This window comes from Amblyomma maculatum, chromosome 5 (assembly GCF_055883805.1).
Source record: "Amblyomma maculatum isolate TAMU_Amacu chromosome 5, ASM5588380v1, whole genome shotgun sequence".
In the NCBI taxonomy this organism is placed as follows: Eukaryota; Metazoa; Arthropoda; class Arachnida; order Ixodida; family Ixodidae; genus Amblyomma; species Amblyomma maculatum.
This window is the reverse complement of record NC_139348.1, coordinates 17,759,170-17,771,883: the sequence shown is the minus strand read 5'-3', so window position 1 is coordinate 17,771,883 and position 12,714 is coordinate 17,759,170. Positions and strand designations below refer to the sequence as shown.

Here is a 12,714-nt window from a genome sequence, read left to right as displayed (position 1 = left end):
TCATCATCATTTAGAGCTTATTCGACATTGTGCTTATGGCGGGCTCAGAGGCAGGACTGCCAAAGTTGCTAGATATCTGCACAGCGCACGCGGAGCAGTTGGGTCTACAGTTCAGCACGAGGAAGAGTGCAGTACTGTGCTGGCCTCTTTTCAGGATGGCTGTGGAATCGAGACTACTGTTACAAGGGCGCGAAATCCCGTGTGCTTCAACCTACAGGTACCTCGGGATAGACCTCATGACACAGCGTGCCTACCTGGTAGACTACGAGAGCAGCCTCCGTGCGAAGGCGGTGCGCAGCCAGAATGTCCTCAGATCCAAGACGTTGTGGTCGTTCAACAGAATGGAGGTCTTACGCACCATATGGAAGGCGGCGATGTTGCCAGGTCTGACATATGCAAATGAAGTGTCGTGTACCACGTCCTCGACGCGGGAATTTACGGAACGATGACAGAGAGAGGTGGGAAGACGGGCACTGAGAACCCATTGTTCATCCCCCAACGAGGCGGTGCAGGGTGAGGTTGGCATGGTCCTCCTTCGAGGCCCGGGAGGCAGTAACCAAGATTAGTTTTGAAATGCGTTCGTGGACTCTGGGGGCGGACCGCTGGGTTCCCGAGTACAACGCTGCCTTTTCTACTGCGGAGTATGCACACGCTGGAAGAAGAGGGTGCGTGAACTGAGTGCAAAGTATGAGGTACCACTGCCAATTGTGACAAACACTAAAGACACCTGCTGGACTACTTCGAAGGTGCGTGAACACGTGGCAGCGGTGGAGACCAGGCGGTGGCGAACTGGTGCAGCGGCCAAGCCGGTTCTTGGTATGTACTCCACGCACAAGAGGGACATCACTCAGGGTATATAGAATATACTTGCTAGTGTGCCGTGCGGAGGGGTCTCCCAATGGGAGGAGGTGGCCGCGCCGGCGATGCCGTCCAACTTTGGCTGCCAGGGGCGCTGCTCATCGTAAAGGTGCCGTCGACGCCGTCGGCCGCCGGCGCGCCTTTGATTTGCCGCAGTTGCGCTGGCCGTGCTTTCAGTGGTTCGAAGCGCTTTGGACGCGTCTATGCTGTTGTTTTGCTTTAGTCGTTCTGTTCCTTGCATTCATGTGAGGGAATTAAATTTGCAACGACTACTGATGCTAAAAATAAAGCATCAGGGCAGGGAAAATACATGTTTCGTGCCGCTCTGTCGGAGTGGCTACCGCTCTAATCAGGACTAGGTTTCTATGTTCGGTGTGCCGTCGGACCCTGCGCAGCTTGCGGAGTGGAAGCGGCTAATTAAAAGACAGGACCGCAAGTTGACTCTAACGTGTGTTGTCTGCGAAAAACATTTTGAGGAGAGAGGGCGCTACGAGCGGCTGAGGCAAGCGGACGCATCTCAAATCGCCTCCGCGGTTTTTCGATGCTTTCTGCTGATTTAAGTCTGCGTCTTCAGAACCTTTTGCGGGGACCGACGCCGGAAGTCTGCAGGACTACCGAGATAACAAATCCACGGCAAGTGAACTGACTTTTTGTGCTCACATCACGATCTTCAGTTCGCCAGCATGACGACCAAGCTAAGCCTAACGTCGACTCCGGCCGCCGACGCCCGTAGGGTGCCGGCGAGGCGAGTCACCGGCCTCTTGTGGCACAGGACTGCGCTCGGAGGCCGACATGGAAGTTACCGTTGAAGGTGAGACGCTATCGCCGGAGGACTTTTCCATCCAAGCCGGATGGTTCACGATTGATAAGTCAAAACGCAGCGCTCGTAAGAGCGACAGCCATGAGGCAGGGGGACGCCAGGATGGCGTTCCGAACGAAAGAAGACGGCAAGATGGTCAGCGAGGGGCTGCCAACTCAGCTAAGACGGAGGGCAGGAAGATGGCAATGCGTTCGGTGGAAACGAAGCACGTTCGTCTTCCCCTCGGACTACATAAAGTCGTCATTAGACCGAGAGGAGGACTTCAAACGCTCTCAGCATGCAAAACTGAGACGGTCTCTGACATCGTGAAGTCGGCGGCAGGTATTGCGGCGGCTGATGTAAGAAATGATATCGTCCTTCTGAATCAGAAGCAAAACACCATTCTGGTAGGCACCGACAGCTCTGAACGGGTGCGGAAGTATATGAATATTGGGCATCTCACTTTAGGGACGGAAAAACTTGAAACGTTTGCATATCTTGTGACGCCGGATGGACACGGCAAAGGAGTCATTCACGGAGTTCCGCTGACTCACACGATTGAACGGGGGCGTGAGAACCTGACCAGCAAGTACAACCCTGAGATTGTCGGGGTTAGAAGATTAGGAAAAGATTCCGGCTCTATTCTGCTGCTCTTCGCAGATGAAAAGGTGCCATATTGGATCTATCACGCGAGCGCCCCCTTTCGGTGCCTATTATATAAGAAAAAATACGAAGTGTGTTTCAAGTGTGGCCAGCTCGGACATCGCGCCGATGTCTGCCCGAACGCAGGCGTGGTCAAATGTCGAGGATGTGGCATGGACAACCCAACGCTTGACCACTCGTGTGAACTTAAGTGTGCTCTTTGTGGCAAGGGACATGAACTGGGACACAAAAAGTGCCGTGAGATGTATAGGATTCCTTACATACTCAAAAACGCCAGTGGGAGAAGAAGACCCAAGACAAGACGGCGAATTCATCAGAGAATACATCAAACCGGCGGAGCCGACCTAGGACCAAGGAGGACGAGGGCTATCGCGGCCGCTCGGTCTCCTTTCCTCGTCTTGGGTCACGGGGCCATTCCAGCTCTAGGAACCGTTCCTGCTCCAGGGGCCGGTCAGGATCCAAGACCCACTCTGGTTCCAGGACCGAGTCCCAGTCCAGGGGCCGCTTGAGCTCCCGAGGGCGATCGCCGTCGGTGTCTTCAGCCAAGAACAAGACGGCAGCCGACCATAAAGATATGAGCTGGGTAGGTAGATCCTCCCAAAATAATTCGGATAAGGGGGCAGATGAGCTCCTCCAATTGAGAAACATGGTTGAGACCCTTACTGACACCGTAAGGAAACTTACCAAAAAAACAGAACAGCTAGAGAAGGAAAATTCAGAACTCCGGAAGATGGGCCAATCCCGGCTTACTCAACAACCAAAGATAACGCATGCACTGGTGGAGGCGGCGGCCGGTGTCAGTGATGCCTCGGTGGCGTCACCATCGCTTCCCCCGCCTACAAAAAAGTGGACGTGTGATAACACGCAGCCCGAGCTCACGCTCGCAGAGGTATGCAGGAAGCTAGAGGACAAATTTGACGCCCAGGTTCAGGCCACAGATAACAAAATTCAGGCACAAATTCAGTCCATTTTTTAGCGTTGTTCAGGAAATCACTACAGAAACCAAAAGGCTAGGAAACGAGCTGTTAGCTACGAATGCGTGGCGGCAGGCCGTAGAGAATAAGACAGACGCCATTACGATAAGCCTTCAACAACTTCAAAATGGCCAGGCAACATAAGGACAATAGATATACGCTCTGGCAGTGGAACTGTCGGGGATACCGCCGGAAGCGAGCAGTTCTTCAACAACTCCTCATTTGTAAAGACTGCCCGGACGTGATCGCTCTTCAGGAAACTGGGGGGATTGCAAAATTATCAGGCTATCAATCTTTTAATACCTCTGGCGAGAAGGCGGGAGTTACCTCCCTCGTCAAAAGGACATAACGGCTATTGCGCATGACACGGGGATCAGTCACGTAGAGCACGTTCTTCTAGAACTCATTCCGAATAATAAAAATAAGACCAGCCTATCTGTGCTGAATATATACAGCAGTCCAAAACAAAGAAAGACTCGCTTCGGGTCGCTTCTTCAAAAAACTCTACGCCTTGCTAACAAACAAGCGGTGGTGGTAATGGGAGACTTCAACGCCCATCACGCTGCTTGGGGATACCAGAGAGAATGTGTCAAGGGTAGAGAGCTCTGGCTCGATATGCAACAAGGGGCCTTCACCCTACTTACGGACCCTCAGTCTCCCACTAATAGCGTCAGTACGGGCACATCTCCGGACCTCACCCTCGTTAAGGACGTCGGCAGCGCAAACTGGGTTAACACTCAAGAAAATTTAGGCAGTGATCACTTTATTTTGGAAACGGTAATTACTGCTGGGCCCTATAAACGCCCAGGCCGACGTCACTCACTCGTCGAGTGGGACCCCTTCCGAAAAATCCGGGAACAGAGTGCTAACACCACAGAAATTGATGACATTGAGGAGTGGATAAGGCAGCTCCAATTGGACGCTCGTAAAGCGACCAAGACTGTGGCGGAAGACTCAGGCCTAGAAACAATGGACACCCACTTACTTTATATGTGGCAAGCCAAAACCAGTATGGAAAAGCGACTTAAAAGTCAAAAGTGGAATCGTAACCTTCGCAGAAGGATAGCAAGGCACAACAAAGAGATAGAGGAATATGCGCTCAAACTTTCTAGGCAAAACTGGGAATCGCTATGCGACAAAATGGACGGGAATGTATGTCTGGCCCGCACATGGAGTTTACTCAGATACCTCCTAGACCCTGACGGATGTAAAACGGCCCAGAGGCAAAACCTCCAAAAGATCCAGCATAAACATGAGGGCACAGAGCAAGAGCTGCTCGATGAGATTCGATCCAAGTACATAGGGGACACCGAGAAGGTACCTCTGCATGGTTACTGTGGGATACCCAACGATCGCTTGGACGAACCCATTACTGAATCCGAAGTGCGAGCAGAGCTTGCTAGATTAAATACTAATTCAGCGCCCGGGCCGGATGGGGTAAGAAACAAATTGCTCAGAAATCTCGACGACAACTTTATAACAGCACTCACTGCCTACATGCAGAAATGTTGGGAGGCGGGTGAGATTCCTAAGCAGTGGAAGCCGGCTAAGGTGGTACTTAGTCCTAAACCGTGGAAGCCTCTGTCGATCGAGAATCTAAGGCCTATATCCCTAACCTCCTGTGCAGGGAAATTGATGGAGCATGTAGTGCAGACACGTCTCAACAACTACATGGAAGACCACCATTTTTATCCTATCTCCATGGTGGGATTCAGGTCTCATCTCTCAACGCAGGACGTGATGCTGCAACTAAAACATAAAATTCTGGACTCACAAACGCGGGACACGAAGGTCATCCCGGGTCTTGACCTGGCGAAGGCTTTCGATAACGTCACGCACAAGGTGATCCTGGATAATCTCAGCCTCCTGGGAGTAGGCCCGAAAACCTAAAACTATGTTGAAAATTTCCTTTCCGAGAGAGTGGCCCAAATTAACTTCGGGGAAAGTAAATCAGACTACATAGAGCTAGGTAGCAAGGGGACCCCGCAGGGATGTACTGTCCCCGCTTCTATTCAACGCGGCCATGATCGGGCTTCCTAGCAAACTAGCAGCGATTGAAGGTCTCAGTCATTGCATGTATGCGGATGACATTACTATGTGGATTGACAAAGGAACCGACGGTCAAATAGAGGAGACTCTCCAAATGGCCATAGGAGAAGTTGAAAAGTACGTAAATGATAGGGGACTTAGGTTCTCCCCGCAAAAATCGGAAATGCTTTTTTACCAACCAAAGAGAAAATCACGGTCGGATCCCCCGCGGATATCTCTTAAGGCTCAGGGACTCGATATCCCGACGGTGGACAGGATTAGAGTCTTGGGGCTGTACATTCAAAACAACGGTTTCAATGTAGAAACAATAAAAAAGTTGGAGATATGCGCGCAACAGACTATGCCGCTCATCCGCAAAATCGCAAATAGGCGCTATGGCAAGAAAGAAACGAATCTAATCAGATTAGTTCAAGCCTTTGTAATAAGTAAGATTGCTTACGTAGCTCCTTTCCTTAATCTGAAGGCAGCGGAGAAGTCCAAGCTGGAAGGGATCATTCGCAGAAGTGTCAAGCAGGCGCTGGGTTTACCAATTCGGACCCCCTCCGCAAAACTTTTAGAACTAGGTCTTCACAACACACTGGATGAAATTGTGGAAGGCGTGACGGTCTCGCAGTACGAAAGGCTGTCGGGAAGCGTTACAGGCAAGAAAATCCTAGCGAAACTAGGAATAAATTACGAGAGTCAGCGAGGTTCGAAAGTGGACATGCTTAAGAGCGTGCGCGATAGGCTGATGTTCCCACCACTACCGAAAAAGATGCATGCCGTCCAACACAAGGATCGCAGAGAGAAACGGGCGGAAGCCCTCGGCAAATGTTTCAAAAACTATCCGATAGAAGACGTGGCCTACGTGGACGCAGCTAATCGCGGGAAGGGGAGAATGGTGATAGCGGTAGCTAGCGCCGAGACATATCTCCGAGCCGGCGCCTCGATCACGACGGGCAGTCCAGAAACTGCAGAAGAAGCCGCCATCGAACTTGCAATAGTGGGCACGGATGCGTCAACGATAGTCAGTGACTCAAAGGTAGCAGTGATGAACTTTGCCAAGGGGAGGGTCTCCCCTCTGACGAACGGAATCCTGCGGACTGCAAGGAACGACCGCAAAATTCGCAAAGTCTGGACACCTGCACATGCATCCCTGGCTGGAAATTAAGCAGCTCACGAACTGGCTCGACGTCTTGCTTTCCGAGCATACCGAGGGCTTCGCAGACAGGGATCGTCTTGTGTGTTACAGAGAGATCACACAACATTATAGGCTTAATCGAACGAAGTATTCCGCCGCTGATAAATCATTGACAAAGAGTCAGGCCACCTCTTGGCGCCGTCTCCAAACTTATACGTTTCCGAACCCGGTTATGTGTAGTCGTTAATATCCGGGACAATATTCAAACGAGTGTAAGCAATGTAAGGCCAAAGCGGATCTCAACCATATTCTCTGGAAATGCCCTTTTGCCCCCCTGAAGTGACAAAAAATAAAGTCACTTGAACAATGGGAGGCTGTCCTACTCAGCTCCGATCCGGAGACTCAAACAAAAGTCGTCCAACTGGCCGATGACGCCGCCAGGAGCCAAGACCTTCTGGCCGTCATTTAGGCGAGGGGCCTATATGCCCTTCAGACTGTTGGCAATAAACGTTTTACAATCCAATCCAATTTTGAGGAGAGCTACATCGAGAGAACGTTCAAAGTGACGGTGAACGGCATCGCCAACGAGCTCGCTAGATATATACCACGCCTTAAGTCCGAAGACGTGCCTGCGGTATTCGACCATTATTCCAACCATGTTCTGTCTAAGAAGACATTGAAAAGGAAGGTGAGAAACCTCTATGACCAACCGGCCGCTAAACGACAAAAGCGCAGTGGCGGTAATTTCGGCAGGTGCAGACGACAGCCATGTACCGTCAAGGATGTTTGACAATATGCTTCCGAGGAGCCGGCGGCAGCAGAAGAGCGGAGCGAGAACTCATTCCCGCAGCAGCAGACGTGCAGCTTGAACCTAAGCATCCGTTAGACTCAATTCCCATCCCTGCAACTTTGACGAAATTACACGAAGCCCCATGCGGGCTCTGTAGCCTGCGCGCGTTATCGAGCCGAAAAAAAAACAACTTTGCCACTTTGTACATAGAACAAATGGTAACTTTTGGAAGCTTGATGCCTGAACGCAGTTCTGTGGACGCTGCAGCGGATATTCTCGGAAAAGAAAAAAGCAAGCACGTACACAACAACAGATAAAAGCTGAAGAGCTAATATATGTATATATATATATATATATATATATATATATATATATATATATATATATATATATATATATATATATATATATATATATATATATATATATATATATATATATATATAGGATAAGTAAATAGACGTACTTGGTTGCTAGAGGTTACATAAAAGTGAAAAATTGCTTCATACTGTTTCCAAGTTTATTTGTAGTCGACGTTTCGGCAGGAGCCCTGCCTTTCTCAAGACTGATGGTACATGATTCTTGTTTGTCTTCTTATAGGGTTGGCCAGAGGTGATACAAACAATATGGGCACACACAGGTGAGTCAGCTGGACACGCACAACACACACATACACACACAGCTGCGGAGAGCAGGCTAGGCCCAATGGGCCATCAACCCAAGGCACCGGCCGCCGCGAGTCATCTGTATACAGTACAAGACACAATACAGGCAACCGCGGAACAACCTTGGAAGGGGAAAAAAAAATAAATAAAAAAAAATAAGACGAAAACAGGTGGGGGAAGGTGTCTGCTGCAGGTGGTGAGAAAATTATTCTTCTTGTTCTCACTAAAAGATGGGAGCGCCCAGCGTGATGAGAAAACCAGGTGGACACTGCTGGTTAGAAGAACCTGACAGCGGCGAGTAAAGTTCGAGCAACTTGCGACGGGAGATGAACCGCAAAGAAAGAATAAAAAAAAAAAAAAGTAAGTAAATATGTGGGACAGTAGAATGGTGAAATACTTTGAGGTTTTCGCTAACAGATGTGAGGGCTAAGCAAAGGAAGAAAACAGGTGGGGGAACGTGTTTGCTGCAGGTGGCGAGAAAATTATTTTTCTTGTTCTCACTGGGAGCGCCCAGCGTGATGAAAAAACCAGGTGGACACTGCTGGATAGAATAACCTGACAGCGGCGAGTAAAGTTCGAGCAACTTGCGACGGGAGATGAACCTCAAAGAAAGAATAAAAAAAAAAAAAGAAGTGAGTAGAATGGTGAAATACTTTGAGGTTTTCGCTAAAAGATGTGAGCGCCAAGCATAAAGAAGGTTTTTACGAGAAGTGGGATGTGGAGGGTATCAAAGAAGCGAGAAAAAAAAAAAAAGGAAAAAAAAAAGAAGAAACCGAGGAAAACCTGTAAAGGGATAATGGTTGATATATATGTATAGCATTAAGCTTGCAGGGCTCGTAAGGACGACATTGCCCCAAAGTTTTCATTTATCCCAGTATTAATTGTCCTAAACTTATAAATAAAGTATGACTCACGCTGCTCCCGCTCCCGTGTATTATTGAATCCCCCCTGAAGAACTGTTAGTTTGACTGAGTCGAATGAGTGCTGTTTCTGGTTGATATGTTTTGAAAAAGGAAGGTTGGGCAGAGAGCGGACATGAGCTCGGTGATTATTAAACCGCATTCGAAGAGGGGTAGCTGTCTGGCCAATATACTGCATGCAGCATACGCCGCATTCTAGGAGATATATAACGTTTGAGGCATCGCAATCAAAGTTACCATCTATTCTCCACTTAAAACTTGACGCTGTGCTTGTTGCGCAGCTTGATGTCTGCATGTGGCTGCACACCTGGCATCTACTCTTTCCGCAAGGCCGGCACCCCAACCGCGGGTTATTACCTATTTTTGAGTGGACTAGGATGTTGCGGATGTTTTTCGGTCGTCGGTAGACAACTTGGGGAGGAGTCGTGAAAATACTGGAGAGACGTTCGCTCTGTTCTAGAATGTTGAAATGTTTCTTTAGGATTTTGTTCACGTTGGGGGGGTTACTCGTGTAGGTGAGTACCAGGCTTGTTCGGCGGTCTATGTTTTCCTTTCGTGGACGTCCCTCCAGTATCTCCTCTCGGTTGAGTTCATATGCCTTCTTTATGGCGTCGTCAATAATATTTGGCGGGTACCGTTGTTTAGTCAGGACTTCCCGCATACGCTTTGCGTTTCGTGCGAAGTCCTGATCTTGGGAACAAATTCTTTTGAATCGATGAGCCTGAGAATATGGAATGCTTGTTTTTGAGTGATCAGGATGACAGCTTTGAAAATGTAAGTATTGTTGTCGGTCCGTGGGTTTTCTGTATACGCTTGTGGTGAGTGAACCTTCATGAACCGCAATTTCAACGTCAAGAAAGTTAATTTTGTTTCGGGAATATGTGTGCGTGAATGATATGCTAGGATGGAGGAGATTGAAGTTTTCAATGAAATGTGAGAGTGATTGTTCTGTGTCAGTCCAAATTAAGAAAATATCATCCAAGTAGCGCTTGTATAGGGTGGGCTTAATAGGGGAAGTAAGTAAAAATTCAAATTCAATGCTATGCAAGAAGATATTAGCATAAGTAGGGGCCATTTTTGTACCCATGGCGGTGCCGTTAGTTTGTAAGTAGTGTTCGTTGTCGAATTCAAAGTTGTTGTATTCTAGTACTACTTTTGTCAATACCTCTAGGACTTCTGGAGTGGGGGATCCTTCTTTCCTATTCTGAATATAGGCCTGAATTAGAGCTTTGATTCCGTCAGAATGCGGGATATTTGTATATAGAGAGACTACATCTAAGGTTACAAGGAAGGCCCCCTGAGGCCCCAAAGGAGGCGGCATAGTGGTAATGGACAAGGACAAGTATATTGAGGAAGGAATTAGACAACTCTCTAACACTAAATTTTATAAACACCTAAAAGCGGACCCCACCCTAGAGCATCAAAACTTCATAGCAGGGACCCTAAATGAGCTCGCAAAAAGTGGGGACATCTCCCTGCGATTATGCAAAGCCCTGACCGCCTCACACCCGTCGCCGGGCCGATTCTACATGCTTCCGAAAATTCACAAAAATGGTAATCCTGGCCGCCCTATAGTATCTGGAATCGGTACAATCACAGAACCAATCTCCAGTTACATTGACACATTAATTGGACACATACCTGAAACACACCCATCCCACATACGTGACACAAACCACTTCCTTCGCGAAATAGCAGGTATAAATCTTCCTCAGGGGGCCTTCCTTGTAACCTTAGATGTAGTCTCTCTATATACAAATATCCCGCATTCTGACGGAATCAAAGCTCTAATTCAGGCCTATATTCAGAATAGGAAAGAAGGATCCCCCACTCCAGAAGTCCTAGAGGTATTGACAAAACTAGTACTAGAATACAACAACTTTGAATTCGACAACGAACACTACTTACAAACTAACGGCACCGCCATGGGTACAAAAATGGCCCCTACTTATGCTAATATCTTCATGCATAGCATTGAATTTGAATTTTTACTTACTTCCCCTATTAAGCCCACCCTATACAAGCGCTACTTGGATGATATTTTCTTAATTTGGACTGACACAGAACAATCACTCTTACATTTCATTGAAAACTTCAATCTCCTCCATCCTAGCATATCATTCACGCACACATATTCCCGAAACAAAATTAACTTTCTTGACGTTGAAATTGCGGTTCATGAAGGTTCACTCACCACAAGCGTATACAGAAAACCCACGGACCGACAACAATACTTACATTTTCAAAGCTGTCATCCTAATCACTCAAAAACAAGCATTCCATATTCTCAGGCTCATCGATTCAAAAGAATTTGTTCCCAAGATCAGGACTTCGCACGAAACGCAAAGCGTATGCGGGAAGTCCTGACTAAACAACGGTACCCGCCAAATATTATTGACGACGCCATAAAGAAGGCATATGAACTCAACCGAGAGGAGATACTGGAGGGACGTCCACGAAAGGAAAACATAGACCGCCGAACAAGCCTGGTACTCACCTACACGAGTAACCCCCCCAACGTGAACAAAATCCTAAAGAAACATTTCAACATTCTAGAACAGAGCGAACGTCTCTCCAGTATTTTCACGACTCCTCCCCAAGTTGTCTACCGACGACCGAAAAACATCCGCAACATCCTAGTCCACTCAAAAATAGGTAATAACCCGCGGTTGGGGTGCCGGCCTTGCGGAAAGAGTAGATGCCAGGTGTGCAGCCACATGCAGACATCAAGCTGCGCAACAAGCACAGCGTCAAGTTTTAAGTGGAGAATAGATGGTAACTTTGATTGCGATGCCTCAAACGTTATATATCTCCTAGAATGCGGCGTATGCTGCATGCAGTATATTGGCCAGACAGCTACCCCTCTTCGAATGCGGTTTAATAATCACCGAGCTCATGTCCGCTCTCTGCCCAACCTTCCTTTTTCAAAACATATCAACCAGAAACAGCACTCATTCGACTCAGTCAAACTAACAGTTCTTCAGGGGGGATTCAATAATACACGGGAGCGGGAGCAGCGTGAGTCATACTTTATTTATAAGTTTAGGACAATTAATACTGGGATAAATGAAAACTTTGGGGCAATGTCGTCCTTACGAGCCCTGCAAGCTTAATGCTATACATATATATCAACCATTATCCCTTTACAGGTTTTCCTCGGTTTCTTCTTTCTTTTTTTTTTCCTTTTTTTTTTCTCGCTTCTTTGATACCCTCCACATCTCACTTCTCGTAAAAACCTTCTTTATGCTTGGCGCTCACATCTTTTAGCGAAAACCTCAAAGTATTTCACCATTCTACTCACTTCTTTTTTTTTTTTTTTTTTTATTCTTTCTTTGAGGTTCATCTCCCGTCGCAAGTTGCTCGAACTTTACTCGCCGCTGTCAGGTTATTCTATCCAGCAGTGTCCACCTGGTTTTTTCATCACGCTGGGCGCTCCCAGTGAGAACAAGAAAAATAATTTTCTCGCCACCTGCAGCAAACACGTTCCCCCACCTGTTTTCTTCCTTTGCTTAGCCCTCACATCTGTTAGCGAAAACCTCAAAGTATTTCACCATTCTACTGTCCCACATATTTACTTACTTTTTTTTTTTTATTCTTTCTTTGCGGTTCATCTCCCGTCGCAAGTTGCTCGAACTTTACTCGCCGCTGTCAGGTTCTTCTAACCAGCAGTGTCCACCTGGTTTTCTCATCACGCTGGGCGCTCCCATCTTTTAGTGAGAACAAGAAGAATAATTTTCTCACCACCTGCAGCAGACACCTTCCCCCACCTGTTTTCGTCTTATTTTTTTATTTTTTTTTTCCCCTTCCAAGGTTGTTCCGCGGTTGCCTGTATTGTGTCTTGTACTGTATACAGATGACTCGCGGCGGCCGGTGCCT

The 12,714-nt window shown here is 47.7% G+C and overlaps 1 protein-coding gene and 1 pseudogene across 1 annotated transcript in view; one reads left to right on the top strand and one right to left on the bottom strand.

The window, feature by feature from the left end:
- The window catches only part of LOC146187821 (uncharacterized), a 250,092-nt gene that overhangs the window by 55,982 nt on the left and 181,396 nt on the right, over positions 1 to 12,714 (bottom strand). The window lies entirely within an intron of this gene.
- LOC146187822 (uncharacterized) lies at positions 5,684 to 6,932 on the top strand (annotated as a pseudogene).